Source organism: Schistocerca piceifrons, chromosome 1, assembly GCF_021461385.2.
Source record: "Schistocerca piceifrons isolate TAMUIC-IGC-003096 chromosome 1, iqSchPice1.1, whole genome shotgun sequence".
In the NCBI taxonomy this organism is placed as follows: Eukaryota; Metazoa; Arthropoda; class Insecta; order Orthoptera; family Acrididae; genus Schistocerca; species Schistocerca piceifrons.
The window spans coordinates 416767115-416781209 of NC_060138.1; the positions used below are offsets into that span (position 1 = coordinate 416767115).

General features: G+C 44.4%; 1 pseudogene; it reads right to left on the reverse strand.

Annotated features, from left to right (window-relative positions):
• Positions 1-470: 470 nt before the first annotated feature.
• Positions 471-589, reverse strand: LOC124723310 (annotated as a pseudogene).
• Between the last annotated feature and the right edge of the window lie 13506 nt (positions 590-14095).

Sequence of the window (14095 nt, forward strand, 5' to 3'; positions counted from 1 at the left end):
TGCCAGTGAAACTCAACGCCCTATGCATGATGTGCAGCAACTTCCCTGGCCAGCCCGATCCTCTTTCTTGTCTCCAGCCGAGTTTATGTGGGATACAATGGAACGAGAAGTTACTCTTGTGACTTTTCAGCCAACAACTCTTGCAGAACTACGTGAACAAGTCGAGCAGGTGTGGGGTAACATATCCCAGGACAGTGTTGGCCATCTGTACGCTCGACTGGATACCAGAGTCAGCGCCTGCACTGCCGCACCTTTAGGCTAAAAAAAAGAGTCCGAACAGGCCATGAAGGCTCAACGGTACCGACCGGCCGCCGTCTCACCCTTACCCCTTAGGCATCACCAGATGCAGATACGGAGGGGCATGTGAATAACACACTCTCCTGCCCACTGTCAGTTTTCATGACAGGTGCCGCTACTTCTCAGTCAAGTAGCTTCTCAGCTGGCCTCACAAGGGCTGACTGCATCCCGCTTGTCAACAGCACTCGGCAGATCCGGACGGTGACCCATCCAAATCCTAGCCAAGACCGACAGCACTTAACTTTGGTGATATGATGGGTACCGGTGTTACCACTGCGGTAAGGCCGTTGGCCGTGGAGACTACACTATGTACTAATATGGGTGTTTCGGCATGGTTCGATACCTCGTATCTCAGAACTGTATGTGTTATTGATCTGTATATGTAATCATTTCATTTACTCTATGTGCACTGTTGCAACAATAAATCTTGAGTGATCTGGAAACCTGTAAAAGGGTGTGCTAATTTTTTCCGGCAGTGTACAAAGCGCCTTAACATACCTGCCTGTGCCAAGCCCTAGCATCTAACTAGACTCCTGCTTTGTCCAGTCACACTTAACGCTCTCACAAGACCATGCTGCCGCTCCACTAGAGTGTTCATTCAAGGCACCTACTGTTCATATCAAAGACAGCCATGCTTTCAGATATTGACAGCTCGGTATGGAATACATATTTGCATTTACGAACATTCGAAGGAAACTCCGTACTGAAAGTTGTGAATGTGGTTGTGAGTGTGACATAACTTTCATTGTTTATAAACGCTTCACAAATGCTGTGTTAAAGGAAGGATCCTATAGGGCTGCATTGGGACAACGGTAACATTGCTGTCTCGTAAGGTGATGATAGTGAAATCACGTTTCACTTGCACGTACATGGGCTTTAAATATGCCACTAATTGTATGTTCTGTGTATACGCAGGGTCTCAAAACTATAATTACAACAATACGTCGTTGTAACGTATTGGAAAATTTAACGATGGTATGGCGAATGTTCTGTCGCCATTTAGCCTCGAGATCAACCATGCTGCCGTACAGGCAATGCCAGAATATTCTAGAGCCGTTAAATCATTATTCACCAATCTCTCTCTCTCTCTCGTTCACGTCACTCTCAAATACTTCTTGTTATCCGTGAATTGTTTTTAATTCAATTATCCAAGCGCTATTTGTTGGATTTGTTCTCGTATTTGATGATTTAAGCACTTGTATATACCTTTGAAGACCTTAACACACTGCTGGGAAAAAATGCAACACAGTGAAGGACTTCATTCAGTGACACCAGGGTATAATATGTGCATCCTGAGGGGTTGTAGTGTTAGTGATTGACTTGACACATTCATTGGCTGTCAGAAGGGCCTGTGCTCCCTCTGTTTTGATTCTGCAGGCAGTAACTGTGCTGAGTTTACAGGTGAACAGTGTTTACAACACACATTCTAGGATACAACCAGGCCCAACTGATGAGTACGTACTCCTGTTGAACGGCTCCAGCCATTTGAACCGGGTCCCATTGTGGGCCTGAGCGAAGCTGGATGGACTGCTGCATATGCTGGGCTCCATGTACCGGTGGAGTGTCGCTGCTTTCAACAGTGGTCTGTGGAACGTTACCACACCTGTAGACTAGATTCTTCACATCTGTATATTACAGACGCACATCAAGTTCGACGAGTTATACGAGCAGTGATGGCCGACTGAATACGGTCCAGGAAGAAAATCCGAGCACATGGTAGCCCCTGTGTCATCAGGTACCATCAGGAACTGCATGCTTGCAGCAGGATTAAGATCACCAGTGCCTCTGGCCAAGTCACCACCAAGCTTGGCTGCTCTGGTGTCATGAGAGTTTTCAGTAATTGGACTGGGTTCTTTCTGTACTCGAGTGATGGACGCTCATGTCTATGGCATAGACCAGGTGAGCTACCTATTCCAAAGTGCACTGGCCTACGACACGCAGGTACCACTCCAAGCTCCATGGTGTTTCTGCAGGGTAGAGTGACCAGCGCCATGCTGCTCTCGTCGTAGTGTACAACGACCACACTGCCGTAGTGTACAACAACCATCCTGTGTAGCGACATAACCAGAACCCTCACCAGCTGAACATGCATGGACATGATAAACTGCGAACCTAATCATCCTTAGGCGCCTGCAAGAACCACTGCCGAATTGCAACAAAACGTGCAAGACACTTGGGACAATCTGTTGCCGGATGATATTCATCATCTGTATGGTCGTTTGCATGCGAGAATACATGCCTGCATTGTCCCCAAAGAGGAGTACACTGTGTATTGATGTGACTGGGTGGGCACCCTTTACTGTAATGTGTGTTTCATTTTGTAGGAATTTGTAATCAATTACAGTGCTGAATTCTTACAGTGTTGAACTGCATGTCACTTCACTATTGATAAAATGACTTTGTCGTTGAGAGTGTTGCAATTTTGTCAACGGCAGTGTATATCCGTGATATAAGAAAGTAAGTACGGCCCTGCTCTGACTAGTGGATGTGGAATTTCCCATCTGTCCTATGAATTTACATGTAGCTCTAATCATGCCAGTTGTGGTTAAGCAAAGAACCTTGCTTAACTTCACGTTGCAGTAACAATAAAATAATGTTGTTATTTGGTATTATGGTCCTGACTGGAAATTTTAGGCAAGTTCCCACTTTTAATAGCAGCCAGAGGATACTTGAAACACTGTCCTACCCGATCAGAGGGATCATTATGCAAGACCTTACGTCTACATCTACATGTGAATGACAATTCCTCAATTCACACTTAAATGTTTGGCGGAGGGTTCATACAACCACTTCCAGACTATTTATTTACCGTTCCGCTCTCGAATAGCACGTGGGAAAAATGGAGACCTAAATTGTTTCGGGCGGACTCTGATTTCTCTTATTTTGCTAGGATACTCATTTCCCCCTATTTAGGTGGGAGTAAACAATATATTTTCACATTCGGAGAAAATTGGCGATTGAAATTTCTCGCCGCTACGAAAAATGCCATTGTCTTAATTATTGCGACCCCAGTTTCCGTATCATATCAGTGACACACTCTCCATTACTTTGCGATAACACGGAACGAACCACGCTTCCATGAGCTTTTCCAATGCCCTCCGTCATTTCTATCTGGTAAGGATCCCATGCCACGCAGCAGATACGCAGAAGATGACGGATAAAACCTAGTGTAGACAGTCTCTACGCCACATTTTTTGCATCTTCAAAGTGTTCTGGCGATAAAACGCAATCTTTTCTCGCCTTTCTCACAACATTTTCTATGCGATGGCTTCAAGTGAACGTGTTCGTGATTCTAATCCTCAAGTATACGATTGAAGCGACAACCTTTAAATTTGTGTAATTCATCGTGTAACCGAAATGTAATGGATTTTTTAAAGTACTCATGTGGAAGACCTCACAATTTTTCTTGTTGGAGCTCAATTACCACTTTTCACACCAGACAGAGATCTTGTATAAACCATTTTGCAATTCGTTTTGATCTTCTGATCACTTCAGTCGACGGTAAACGGCAGCATTGACTGAGAGTGCTGCTCAATTGTCTCCTAAATCGTTTGCATAAATTAAGATCAGCAGAGGGCCTACACTACTTCCTTGGCGAACCCAGCCGCAGATATAATTCCTTTTCACGGACTTCCCGTCCATTACAGCGAATTGTGACCTTTCTGACAGGAAATGACGAACCTAGTCGCGCAACTGGGACAATACGCCACAGGCACCTGACGGATGCAACTTTATTTATTTATTCTTTAGAAGTGTGTTGAAACAATGAGCACGGAAAAGGTGCTAATAACTATCATTTTTTAATACTGTAATATCTTACAATACTTCACTCTGCTCTACCGGTAACTATACTTCTACAATGAAAAGTTGTAGAACTCAAATTTGTAAACATTCGTACTGTTCGTGATGTGTGTCAAATAACTGAAAACACTCTTGTTAGCTAAATGCTATAGTCCTTAGATCATAGAAGGTATTATACTGAAAAGATTTAGATTTACGTTCCTTCGCATCTGTGAGTTGCAGTTCAGACTGCGAAACAGCTTCGCAGTCCTCTGCTGTCAGCTTTTATTTCAGTGGTGCTACGAAAGATGCATAGGCATGACACATGCTGTCTGTAACGCCACTTCAGTGTCGTCAACATCCTGTTTTAGCTTCCACGGTGGACATTTTCTTATGGCAGTCGCTTACAAAAAACGACCAGCACGTTTGTTAAAACTGAGGATGAAAAAAAATTACTATATTTCTTGAGTGTAGTAATCTGTCGACCTCTCGTCCATCTTAAGATTATTCTATAGAAAAGGCGGTGTTGGTTACATCATCTATCTATTGACTATTTCCTTTCTTGTGCTGATCTTGTTATCTGTGCACACCAAATACACACAATGCCGTCGAGAATTTGATTACATATTTAAATCTTTCTTTCTCTCTAAGGTTTCCTCTTCTACTGCTCCTTCCAATACCAAGACAACTATTTCTAAAGGCCCTAGGATAGCTGCTTCTTCTCATGCAAGTTTTTCGTAGATTTATTTGCTGACCTATCTTTTTTGAAGTGTGTCTTCGCTTTCTAGTTTTTCTGTCCACATTATTTTTAATATGGTTCTGCAACGTCACATTCCAATTGGACCAATATATTCTTTCAAGATTTCCGCAAAGTTGACATTTCGCTTCCCTGTAATTCTTACAACAGTTGGAAAATTTTAAGAACTTATCCATCAATAAAATGTCAGCATTTAATTCCAGCAGGGCTAGTTTGCTTAAGAAAGCTTTATTATCTCGCACCAGTGCGCATCTGTTGCTTTTCTTGCTTCAGCCATCTTCCGTGGGTTTGTTTCCAAGAATCAGAACATTTACGTTCCAAGCGGTACGTTTCAAAATTTAGATGTTTCTGAAGACACTAGTCTACAGGGTGATTCAAAAAGATTCATCAGATTTCATAAGACTGTACCTTCTACATGAATGAAGATAGAAACTTCCGAACTTTCAACTTACGCATAGACTAGAGAGTTTATATTTCCAAAAGAAGCATCCGATTCCACAAAAGTGTATCTTCCATATGTACGTACATTTGACCTGAGGGTACTTTTTACAATTACGTTTAGAATAAAAGTTCTCATTTACCTTTGACTGACGTTCGATGTGCTCTCCACTGGACATGCGACAAACATCTACATGGTAGTCAAATTCATCCCATACTTTTGTGAACTTTTCTGGAGTTTCTACACTCATTTATGTTGCTTTGCAGCGACGCGAAACATCCAAAATTATTGGAAGGGGGTGTACGCCCGAAAAGAAGAAGAATCACATCCAGTGAGGTCAGGTGACCTGGGAAGTCACTTGTGCAATTTGAGATCCGTACGACCTTTACAGCCGACCTGTTGTCGAGGCAGATCTTTGCCAAGAAATGCTCTTGCGTGCAGTGCCGGTGCTGCGGCGCTCCGTCCTGTTGAAAAAAATAAATTGTCGGCATGTTCTCGCAGTTGTGAAGAAATGCAGATCTCCATCACCTTCGGTACGTGATTCCCGTAGCCAATCGAGCGATTTATCTCCGCCATGGAGACCTCAAGTTGCAACAACATGAAGCGGCGCCAAGATAAACTTTTCCTGTCGATGTGTAAGTGAAAACTCACCCCAGGTAGCTACCTTTATTCAAGTAAGACATAGAATTTTGTGAAACAAATCTATTTTTATACAGGCGGTAAGTGGGGACTTATGGCAGTGCTTGAGATCTTCACTTTCAATGTAGACAACATTTAAAATCATTTACCATCTATTGGCTGTGTTATGGATTACAGTGCGTTGGCGCCTCAGAAGGAAGTGAGGACCGGTGTTCCAGTGTTTTCTAGTGACGTACACAGACCTCAATTGTCATGTGCACATGCAGTGCGACGTCTTATTGCAGTGCAGTTAGCAAGGGCGGCCTATTTGGCGCAAACAGGATGGACTTCCGGTCGTGTTGCTCCAGATGCCAATGCCTCTCCATGTGTCATCCACAGGTTCTGGACAGGAGAGCTACAAGAGACAGGTCAGTACACAAAGTGAGTTGGACAAGGTCGCCCACGTGAAGACCGGTATCTGGCCATGTCTGCGTCGCGGCCTCGTAGATACCGCTAGAGGGCTGCAAGACGATCTCAGAAGGGCCACCGAGTCGCTGTGTCCTATCTTAGTGTAATGAACAGGTTACGAGAAAGGACCTCACGACCCAGACGTTCTGTTCGAGTACCCTGCTTGACGCGGAAATATCTTGCAGCTAGCCTTCAAGTTCTGCCATTCCCATGTCAACTGCTAACTTCGTGTTATTCACAGACGAGTCTAGGTATCGTCTGACCTGAGGTGAAGGGCGTGTTCATATGCAGAGACCCGTGGAGAGAAATTCCTGCCAAATTATGTCCAGAAAATCGGCAGATTTCCAAGGTTCTGTGATGTTATGTGGAGGCTTCAGGACAGACTGCTATACGGATCTTGCTGTTGTCCATGGTCGCGTTTCCGCCAGGCGGTACGTTGAACGGATCCTGTTGGACCATGTCGTGGTTGCTGCATACGGTGGTTGCCCTGTATTCCTTCTAATTCCAGGGCATATGTGACGGTCGTTAGCAGGGATGTTTTGCGAAGGCTGAACACCGAAGTAATGGAATGGACAACGGTGGGTCCCGATCTAAGCCCCATCGCGCATATGTGGAACATGCTTGACAGGCGTGTCCGTCCTGTTCCACCACAGACTCTCAAATTATCTCTCTGAAGAATGGGAACTGATACGATATGTTGACCATGCTAGACATATAACGAGCATGCTATGTAGATGTCAGGCAGTGATAAGCGCTCAAGGAAGGCATACATGTTACTGAACCTCTGCAAACCCAGCGAAAAGCACCCAGGATGACGGGATGAATGATTGTTTCCACTTTGTTTTCGACACCTGTCAGAGATTTCAGTTCTTTTAACATAAGCGACCGAGGATGTAATGACGTTTGATTTTGTATCTAATTTATGAAAATGAGCTAAAATTTGGTAACATACCCTGTTCTCATTTATTGCTCATTGTAATGTTGCAGACGTCCAAAGTCATGCTCTCCTGATTCTTTTGAGCAGTATCCTAGTGTTTGCACACGGGGTAACAATGTGTAGAAATATTAAGTGCAATGACCACACAGGCTCAGTTCTAGGAAAAGAAAACTGGCAAGCTTCTGTTCATTCTTAGGATACTGGGAGACTGCAGTTTCTCTACAAAAAAGATCTCATGCACAACACTCATATGGTCGACACTCAGTTCTGCTCAAGTGTAGGAGAACAGTGTCAGCTCGGTCTAATAGGGTATACAGAAATGGATGACGCGAATGGCCATGGTCTCTACTGACTGGGGAAACGGACGTTCAGAGAAAAACACCGTAATCTCTCGATAATCTGCGTAGAAAAATTCAAGAATCGTCTCTCATGACAGAAATTACGGATATTCTACAACAACATCTACATGACTACTCCGCAATTCACATTTAAGTGCTTGGCAGAGGGTTCATCGAACCACAATCATACTATCTCTCTATCATTCCACTCCCGAACAGCGCGCGGGAAAAATCAACACCTAAACCTTTCTGTTCGAGCTCTGATTTCTCTTATTTTATTTTGATGATCATTCCTACCTATGTAGGTTGGGCTCAACAAAATATTTTTGCATTCGGAAGAGAAAGTTGGTGACTAAAATTTCGTAAATAGATCTCGCCGCGACGAAAAACGTCTTTGTTTTAATGACTTCCATCCCAACACGCGTATCATATCTGCCACACTCTCTCCCCTATTACGTGATAATACAAAACGAGCTGCCCTTTTTTGCACCCTTAAGATGTCCTCCGTCAATCCCACCTGGTAAGGATCCCACACCGCGCAGCAATATTTTAACAGAGGATAAACGAGTGTAGTGTAAGCTGTCTCTTTAGTGGACTTGTTGCATCTTCTAAGTGTCCTGCCAATGAAACGCAACCTTTGGCTCGCCTTCCCCACAATATTATCTATGTGGTCTTTCCAGCTGAAGTTGTTCGTAATTTTAACACCCAGGTACTTAGTTGAATTGACAGCCCTGAGAATTGTACTATTTATCGAGTAATCGAATTCCAACGGATTTATTTTGGAACTCATGTGGATCACCTCACACTTTTCGTTATTTACCGTCAACTGCCACCTGCCACACCATACAGCAATCATTTCTAAATCGCTTTGCAACTGATACTGGTCTTCGGATGACCTTACTAGACGGTAAATTACAGCATCATCTGCGAACAACCTAAGAGAACTGCTCAGATTGTCACCCAGGTCATTTATATAGATCAGGAACAGCAGAGGTCCCAGGACGCTTCCCTGGGGAACACCTAATATCACTTCAGTTTTACTCGATGATTTGCCATCTATTACTACGAACTGCGACCTTCCTGACAGGAAATCACGAATCCAGTCGTACAACTGAGACGATACCCCATAGGCCCGCAGCTTGATTAGAAGTCGCTTGTGAGGAACGGTGTCAAAAGCTTTCCGGAAATCCAGAAATACGAAATCAACCTGACATCCCCTGTCGATAACGGCCATTACTTCGTGCGAATAAAGAGCTAGCTGCGTTGCACAAGAACGATGTTTTCTGAAACCATGCTGATTACGTATCAATAGATCGTTCCCTTCGAGGTGATTCATAATGTTTGAATACAGTATATGCTCCAAAACCCTACTGCAAACCGACGTCAATGATATAGGTCTGTAGTTCGATGGATTACTCCTACTACCCTTCTTAAACACTGGTGCGAACTGTGCAATTTTCCAATCTGTAGGTACAGATCTATCGGTGAGCGAGCGGTTGTATATGATTGCTGAGTAGGTAGCTATTGTATCAGCGTAATCTGAAAGGAACCTAATCGGTATACAATCTGGACCTGAAGACTTGCCCGTATCAAGCGATTTGAGTTGCTTCGCAACCCCTAAGGTATCTACTTCTAAGAAACTCATGCTAGCAACTGTTCGTGTTTCAGATTCTGGAATATTCCATTCGTCTTCCCTGGTGAAGGAATTTCGGAAAACTGCGTTCAATAACTCCACTTTAGCGGCACAGTCGTCGGTAACAGTACCATCGGCACTGCGCAACGAAGGTATTGACTGTGTCTTGCCGCTTGTGTACTTTACATACGACCAGAATTTCTTCGGATTTTCTACCAAATTTCGAGACAATGTTTTGTTGTGGAACCTATTAAAGGCATCTCGCATTGTAAATTTTAGCCAATCTTCGGGATTTCGTGTTCTTCTGAACTTCGCATGCTTTTTCCGTTGCCTCTGCAACAGCGTTCGGACCTGTTTTGTGTACCATGGGGGATCAGTTCCATCTCTTACCAATTCAGGTTCCTGAGTATCTATGTCGTAGAAATGCAGGAAAGCATTAAGCAAATATCAGCTCGCAAGAGCTATGCAACGGTCGTTCTTTCCTCGCTGCATTCGTTAGTGAAACGGGAAGAAATCTTAATAAGCGGTAGGATTAAAAGTACCGACTGCGCCGCACTTCAAAGTGATTTGCAGAGCATAGGCGTACAAGTAGATGAAGATTCAGTAAGTCTCTTGTTACCGGCGCTTCTTAATGTCTTTCAGTTCATGATGTGCATCAGTGAAGACCATTGTATGCTTGTACTGATGAAGAAGTAGTGGCTACTGTTATATGACAGCAGCGTTCGTATATGGTGTAAGACCACTGGATGCCCTTCAGAGTGAAAGAACGGACGACAGCGTGTGTCAAATGAGGAGGCAGAATGCATCACGGCGATGGTGTTACAGACTTTTCGGAAAGAAGGTCAACTGATGGATCAAAAGCAATGGGCGCTGGTGGTGAAATCGTGCAGGTGGCTCTGAGAGAGACCACACAGTCTGTTACTGCTTCAAAGCCTGGTTGCTGCTGATCATGTGGCCCAAGCTGGAAGATTTTCAGTTGTGCCAAATCCACCAGTGGATGAACGATCAGTCTACAGAGAATATTGCCAGACAAGCAGCCTTTACGTTAATTATGAGCGGGCTTCATTTTTGGTGGGAAAACTGTCAGAGCAAGTGAATGACTTGACACATTGATAAGTTAATCCTTTTTCTCGAGTAAAACATAAAGAATGGGATATCGCGTCGCTTTCCTCGGAGTTGAAAAAGTGGCCGAATAAAAATTTTACCTAGTGCTGAATCGGTTGTCACCGTCAGGCAATACTGTATCTTTCGTCCCCAGTGGAATTCACTTTACGGCACTATAAGTAGTCTCGCGGTTCTAGGCGCGCAGTCCGGAACCGTGCGACTGCTACGGTCGTAGGTTCGAATCCTGCCTCGGGCATGGATGTGTGTGATGTCCTTAGGTTAGTTAGGTTTAAGTAGTTCTAAGTTCTAGGGGACTAATGACCAAAGCAGTTGAGTCCCATAGTGCTCAGAGCCATTTTGAACGCCACCATATACCAAGATTCGATGTTGTTGTAGGCGTTCAGCTGTTTACAGCAAATATGTGGGAATAAAAGTTCGACTGAGCGTCCACTGTATCACTTACACTGAAGAGCCGATACATTATGACCACCTACTTAATAGAAAGTTGATTCCGCTTTGGAACGCAATACACTATCGACTCTACGTGGCATAGATTCTACAAGTAATCAGGGATGAACAAAGCAATCAACTGCTTATCAGTCTGTATGTTATAATAGATCTCAGACCCAGGCTCGCTACTAAACGCAAGCATGATGGTAATATTGTAAAAGAAATCTGGCTAGATCTGCCATAAAATACGGATTGATAGGCGACAGGCTGCTGTGTCCAACGCTACTTACAATAACTGCACAGTTTCTGAGCACAACGATTCCTAGTGGAATCCAACTTGGTTATAAAAGCCTTTGGCAGGTTTCCGGTGGTATGCGGAACGAGATGTCGACACACAGGACACGCAATTCCTGTAAATTACGGACCGGTGGTTTGTGGGCAAGAAGCTGGCGCCAGATAGCATCCCAGGTATGTTGCATCGGACTCAAATCAAAGAAACAGTGTGGCTACTATCAGGCTCCTCAAACCACTGTAGCACGATTTTGGTCTTGTGACACGGACAGTTATCCTGCTGGAAGATGCAGTCGCCGTCAAGCATGAAGGGATGTAGGTGGTCTGCAATAGTGTTCACGTAGTCCACAGTTGTCACGGGGTACTCTGACATCACATTTGCCACAGGGTGTTGCCTATACTGCTTTACAGAATGGTAAAGCGACCGAACTCCACGTCCTGTGATGAGATGTGGACGTTCAACACGTTGTGTCGCCTATTCGTGGTTCCACCGTCCTCTGACTACTTTCCGTGGATGCTCACGGCAGTGGCATCGAACAGCCGATTATCTCCACCCTCTGCAAATGCTCGTTCCCAGATGCCTGGTCAAAACAATCTACTCTTTCTCACAGTCGCATCGAGTGGTTGTTTCGATTTGCGGCCCGTATCGTCTTTAGAATGATTCCCCATTCGTCTATGGTCCGCTTGTATACCTTCCTCACCGCGTCACGTGCCCTTATCGCCATCAGGTGGCGTGCAGTCTCGCAGTGGGCGGTGGTGTCGACGCCAGGGTGGTTCGTCGGTGTAAGTCTCACAACTCTGTACGTTCGTAATGTCTCAAGACAACCCTGCTATTACACGGTCCAGTCACATTAATGTGACCACTGCCTGTGTTCGACATCAGCGTGCAAGGACCCCTCACAGACAACAAGTAGCTGCACTAGGGGGAGACAGTGGAGGAGACGAAAAATGGTGCAGTCGTTGCCGCAATGAGGAAACGGAGCGATTTATCTGACGTCCAAAAGCACATGATCACTGGGTTTCGGGCTAGGGGTGAAAGCATTTCTGAAACGGCTAAGTCTGTAAAATAATCGCGTGCTTCCGTGGTTACACTAAACTGTGCGCTACACAAAACTGTCTGTGAGGCAACTGTGGTGCATCACGGGCCCCAGATCACAAGGGGTGAACGACGGCTGTGGAGATGTGTGCGGGCGAATTTATGTCCAACTGACAAGTTGATCGCCCAGATGAACCAAGGGGCTACCAACAGTGTCTCCTCAACGACAGTTCAGCGAACGTTGCCTCGTTCATGAACCGGTGAAGGCTGGAATTTGTAAGCCAGTTTTGGAACTGGACGTCCACTGAGTGGCAACAGGTTCCCTTTCCAGATTAATCATGTTTTATCCTCCATCGGACAGAAGGCCTTAGGCGTGTGCAGCCCTGCGACTATCGTCGGAAGGGTCCTGGAGCGGGGAACGTTATAGTCTAGGGAATATTTTCGTGGCATTTCCTGAATGATCACGATGTCATCTATCAGCAGGACAACGCAACGTCTCACATTTGAAGACGATGAATCGAATGTTGTCTGTGTTTTAAGATTCTGTGTGATGTCTGGTCTACTCGACAGTATCGTAGGTAGAAAATGTTAATGTATTCCATGGGCGGTTGTTTCGTTTTTCATTTTTCAATTGATGAGCCAGGCACAGTTCCTTATTACAGCCTTTTACAAATTACGCATTTGTAGTCCGTGCATTTTAATCACAAACTGCCTTAGGGCATAGATCTTGTTGATCTATGTGGAGGTGTGAGAGTGTGAGCTAGAGAGAGTGTCCCAAGTTGGCTGAGAATGGTATTTTATAATTTGCCCTCTGTTGCATGCTTTTCACAAAACGAAAGCACATTCGTCTTTCATCTGTTGAGTACGGCGGCTTATGAACTCGCTGTTGAGCACGCAGTATGTGCCACATGTATTACTGCGCTCACGGCAATGTGCGTGAGATCCATTTTACGGGGATATGATTGACATCTAACTGAAGGCCCCATATCCGCCTGGACAAGCAGTTAAGCTTTGCAGTTGTGGATACATACAGTTCATTGTCCCCTTCGGTCCTTATATTATGGTACCATTTGCCCCGCTGTCACCCATAACCAGTTAAAAGCAAGATGTACGTCGGTTGTCTCCTGCTTTGCTACATGGCCGCTACAACTTACGAGTTTCCCCTCAGTTTCCAACTGCATCTCAGCGAAGATCGTGCTTGCTGATTCAGTAACCAGCTACAATATCACTAGGGCTGATGGATTGTATACTTAAACTTGTGAAATATAGATCGCAGTCTTAGAGACCTTTACTTCAAACTGCATACAAACAGCAGTCTATGCATTATAGGAATTTCAGATTTCCACACCTCATGGTGTATGCCTGGACGTTGCTCGGGTTTGCTTACAACACAGTGTTTGCAACGAGATACATAATAAATCTTGTTATTACATCTTACAGACAACGATTCTTAGAGTCTTGTATCCCGTGAGAGGAGCTTTCAAATACCCATTTTCCGTCCTTGTTTAACTTTGTCGATTTTGTACCAGAGAACCCTGTACCAAATTGATGCATTTACTCATCCATCACCCTGGGTAGTTTTTATTATTTTCAAGAAGACATGTTCTATATGACGTGGCGTGGGATACACAGATTGCGAGAGCGATCTCGTGTAAGCAGCCGCTAGCCCAGTGTTTATTATGCTGTCGTTTAAACTACTGATCAGGAAGCAGAAATAACTACATGACTTCATTTAACAGTTGTTGAGAATAACAGTCCTTGTGTTAAATAATAACATAATCATGAACCTGCACTGTTAAGGAGAGTTTCTTCAAATAAGACGTTTGATAATATAGTTGCATGAAGAGAGAAAATATCAAGCCCCTTAGATCGACTGCACTTTACCCCTCTTCTCGATCCCTCATAACACGATGTATGAAGACTCAAATTTCATTCTCTCGTATCTGG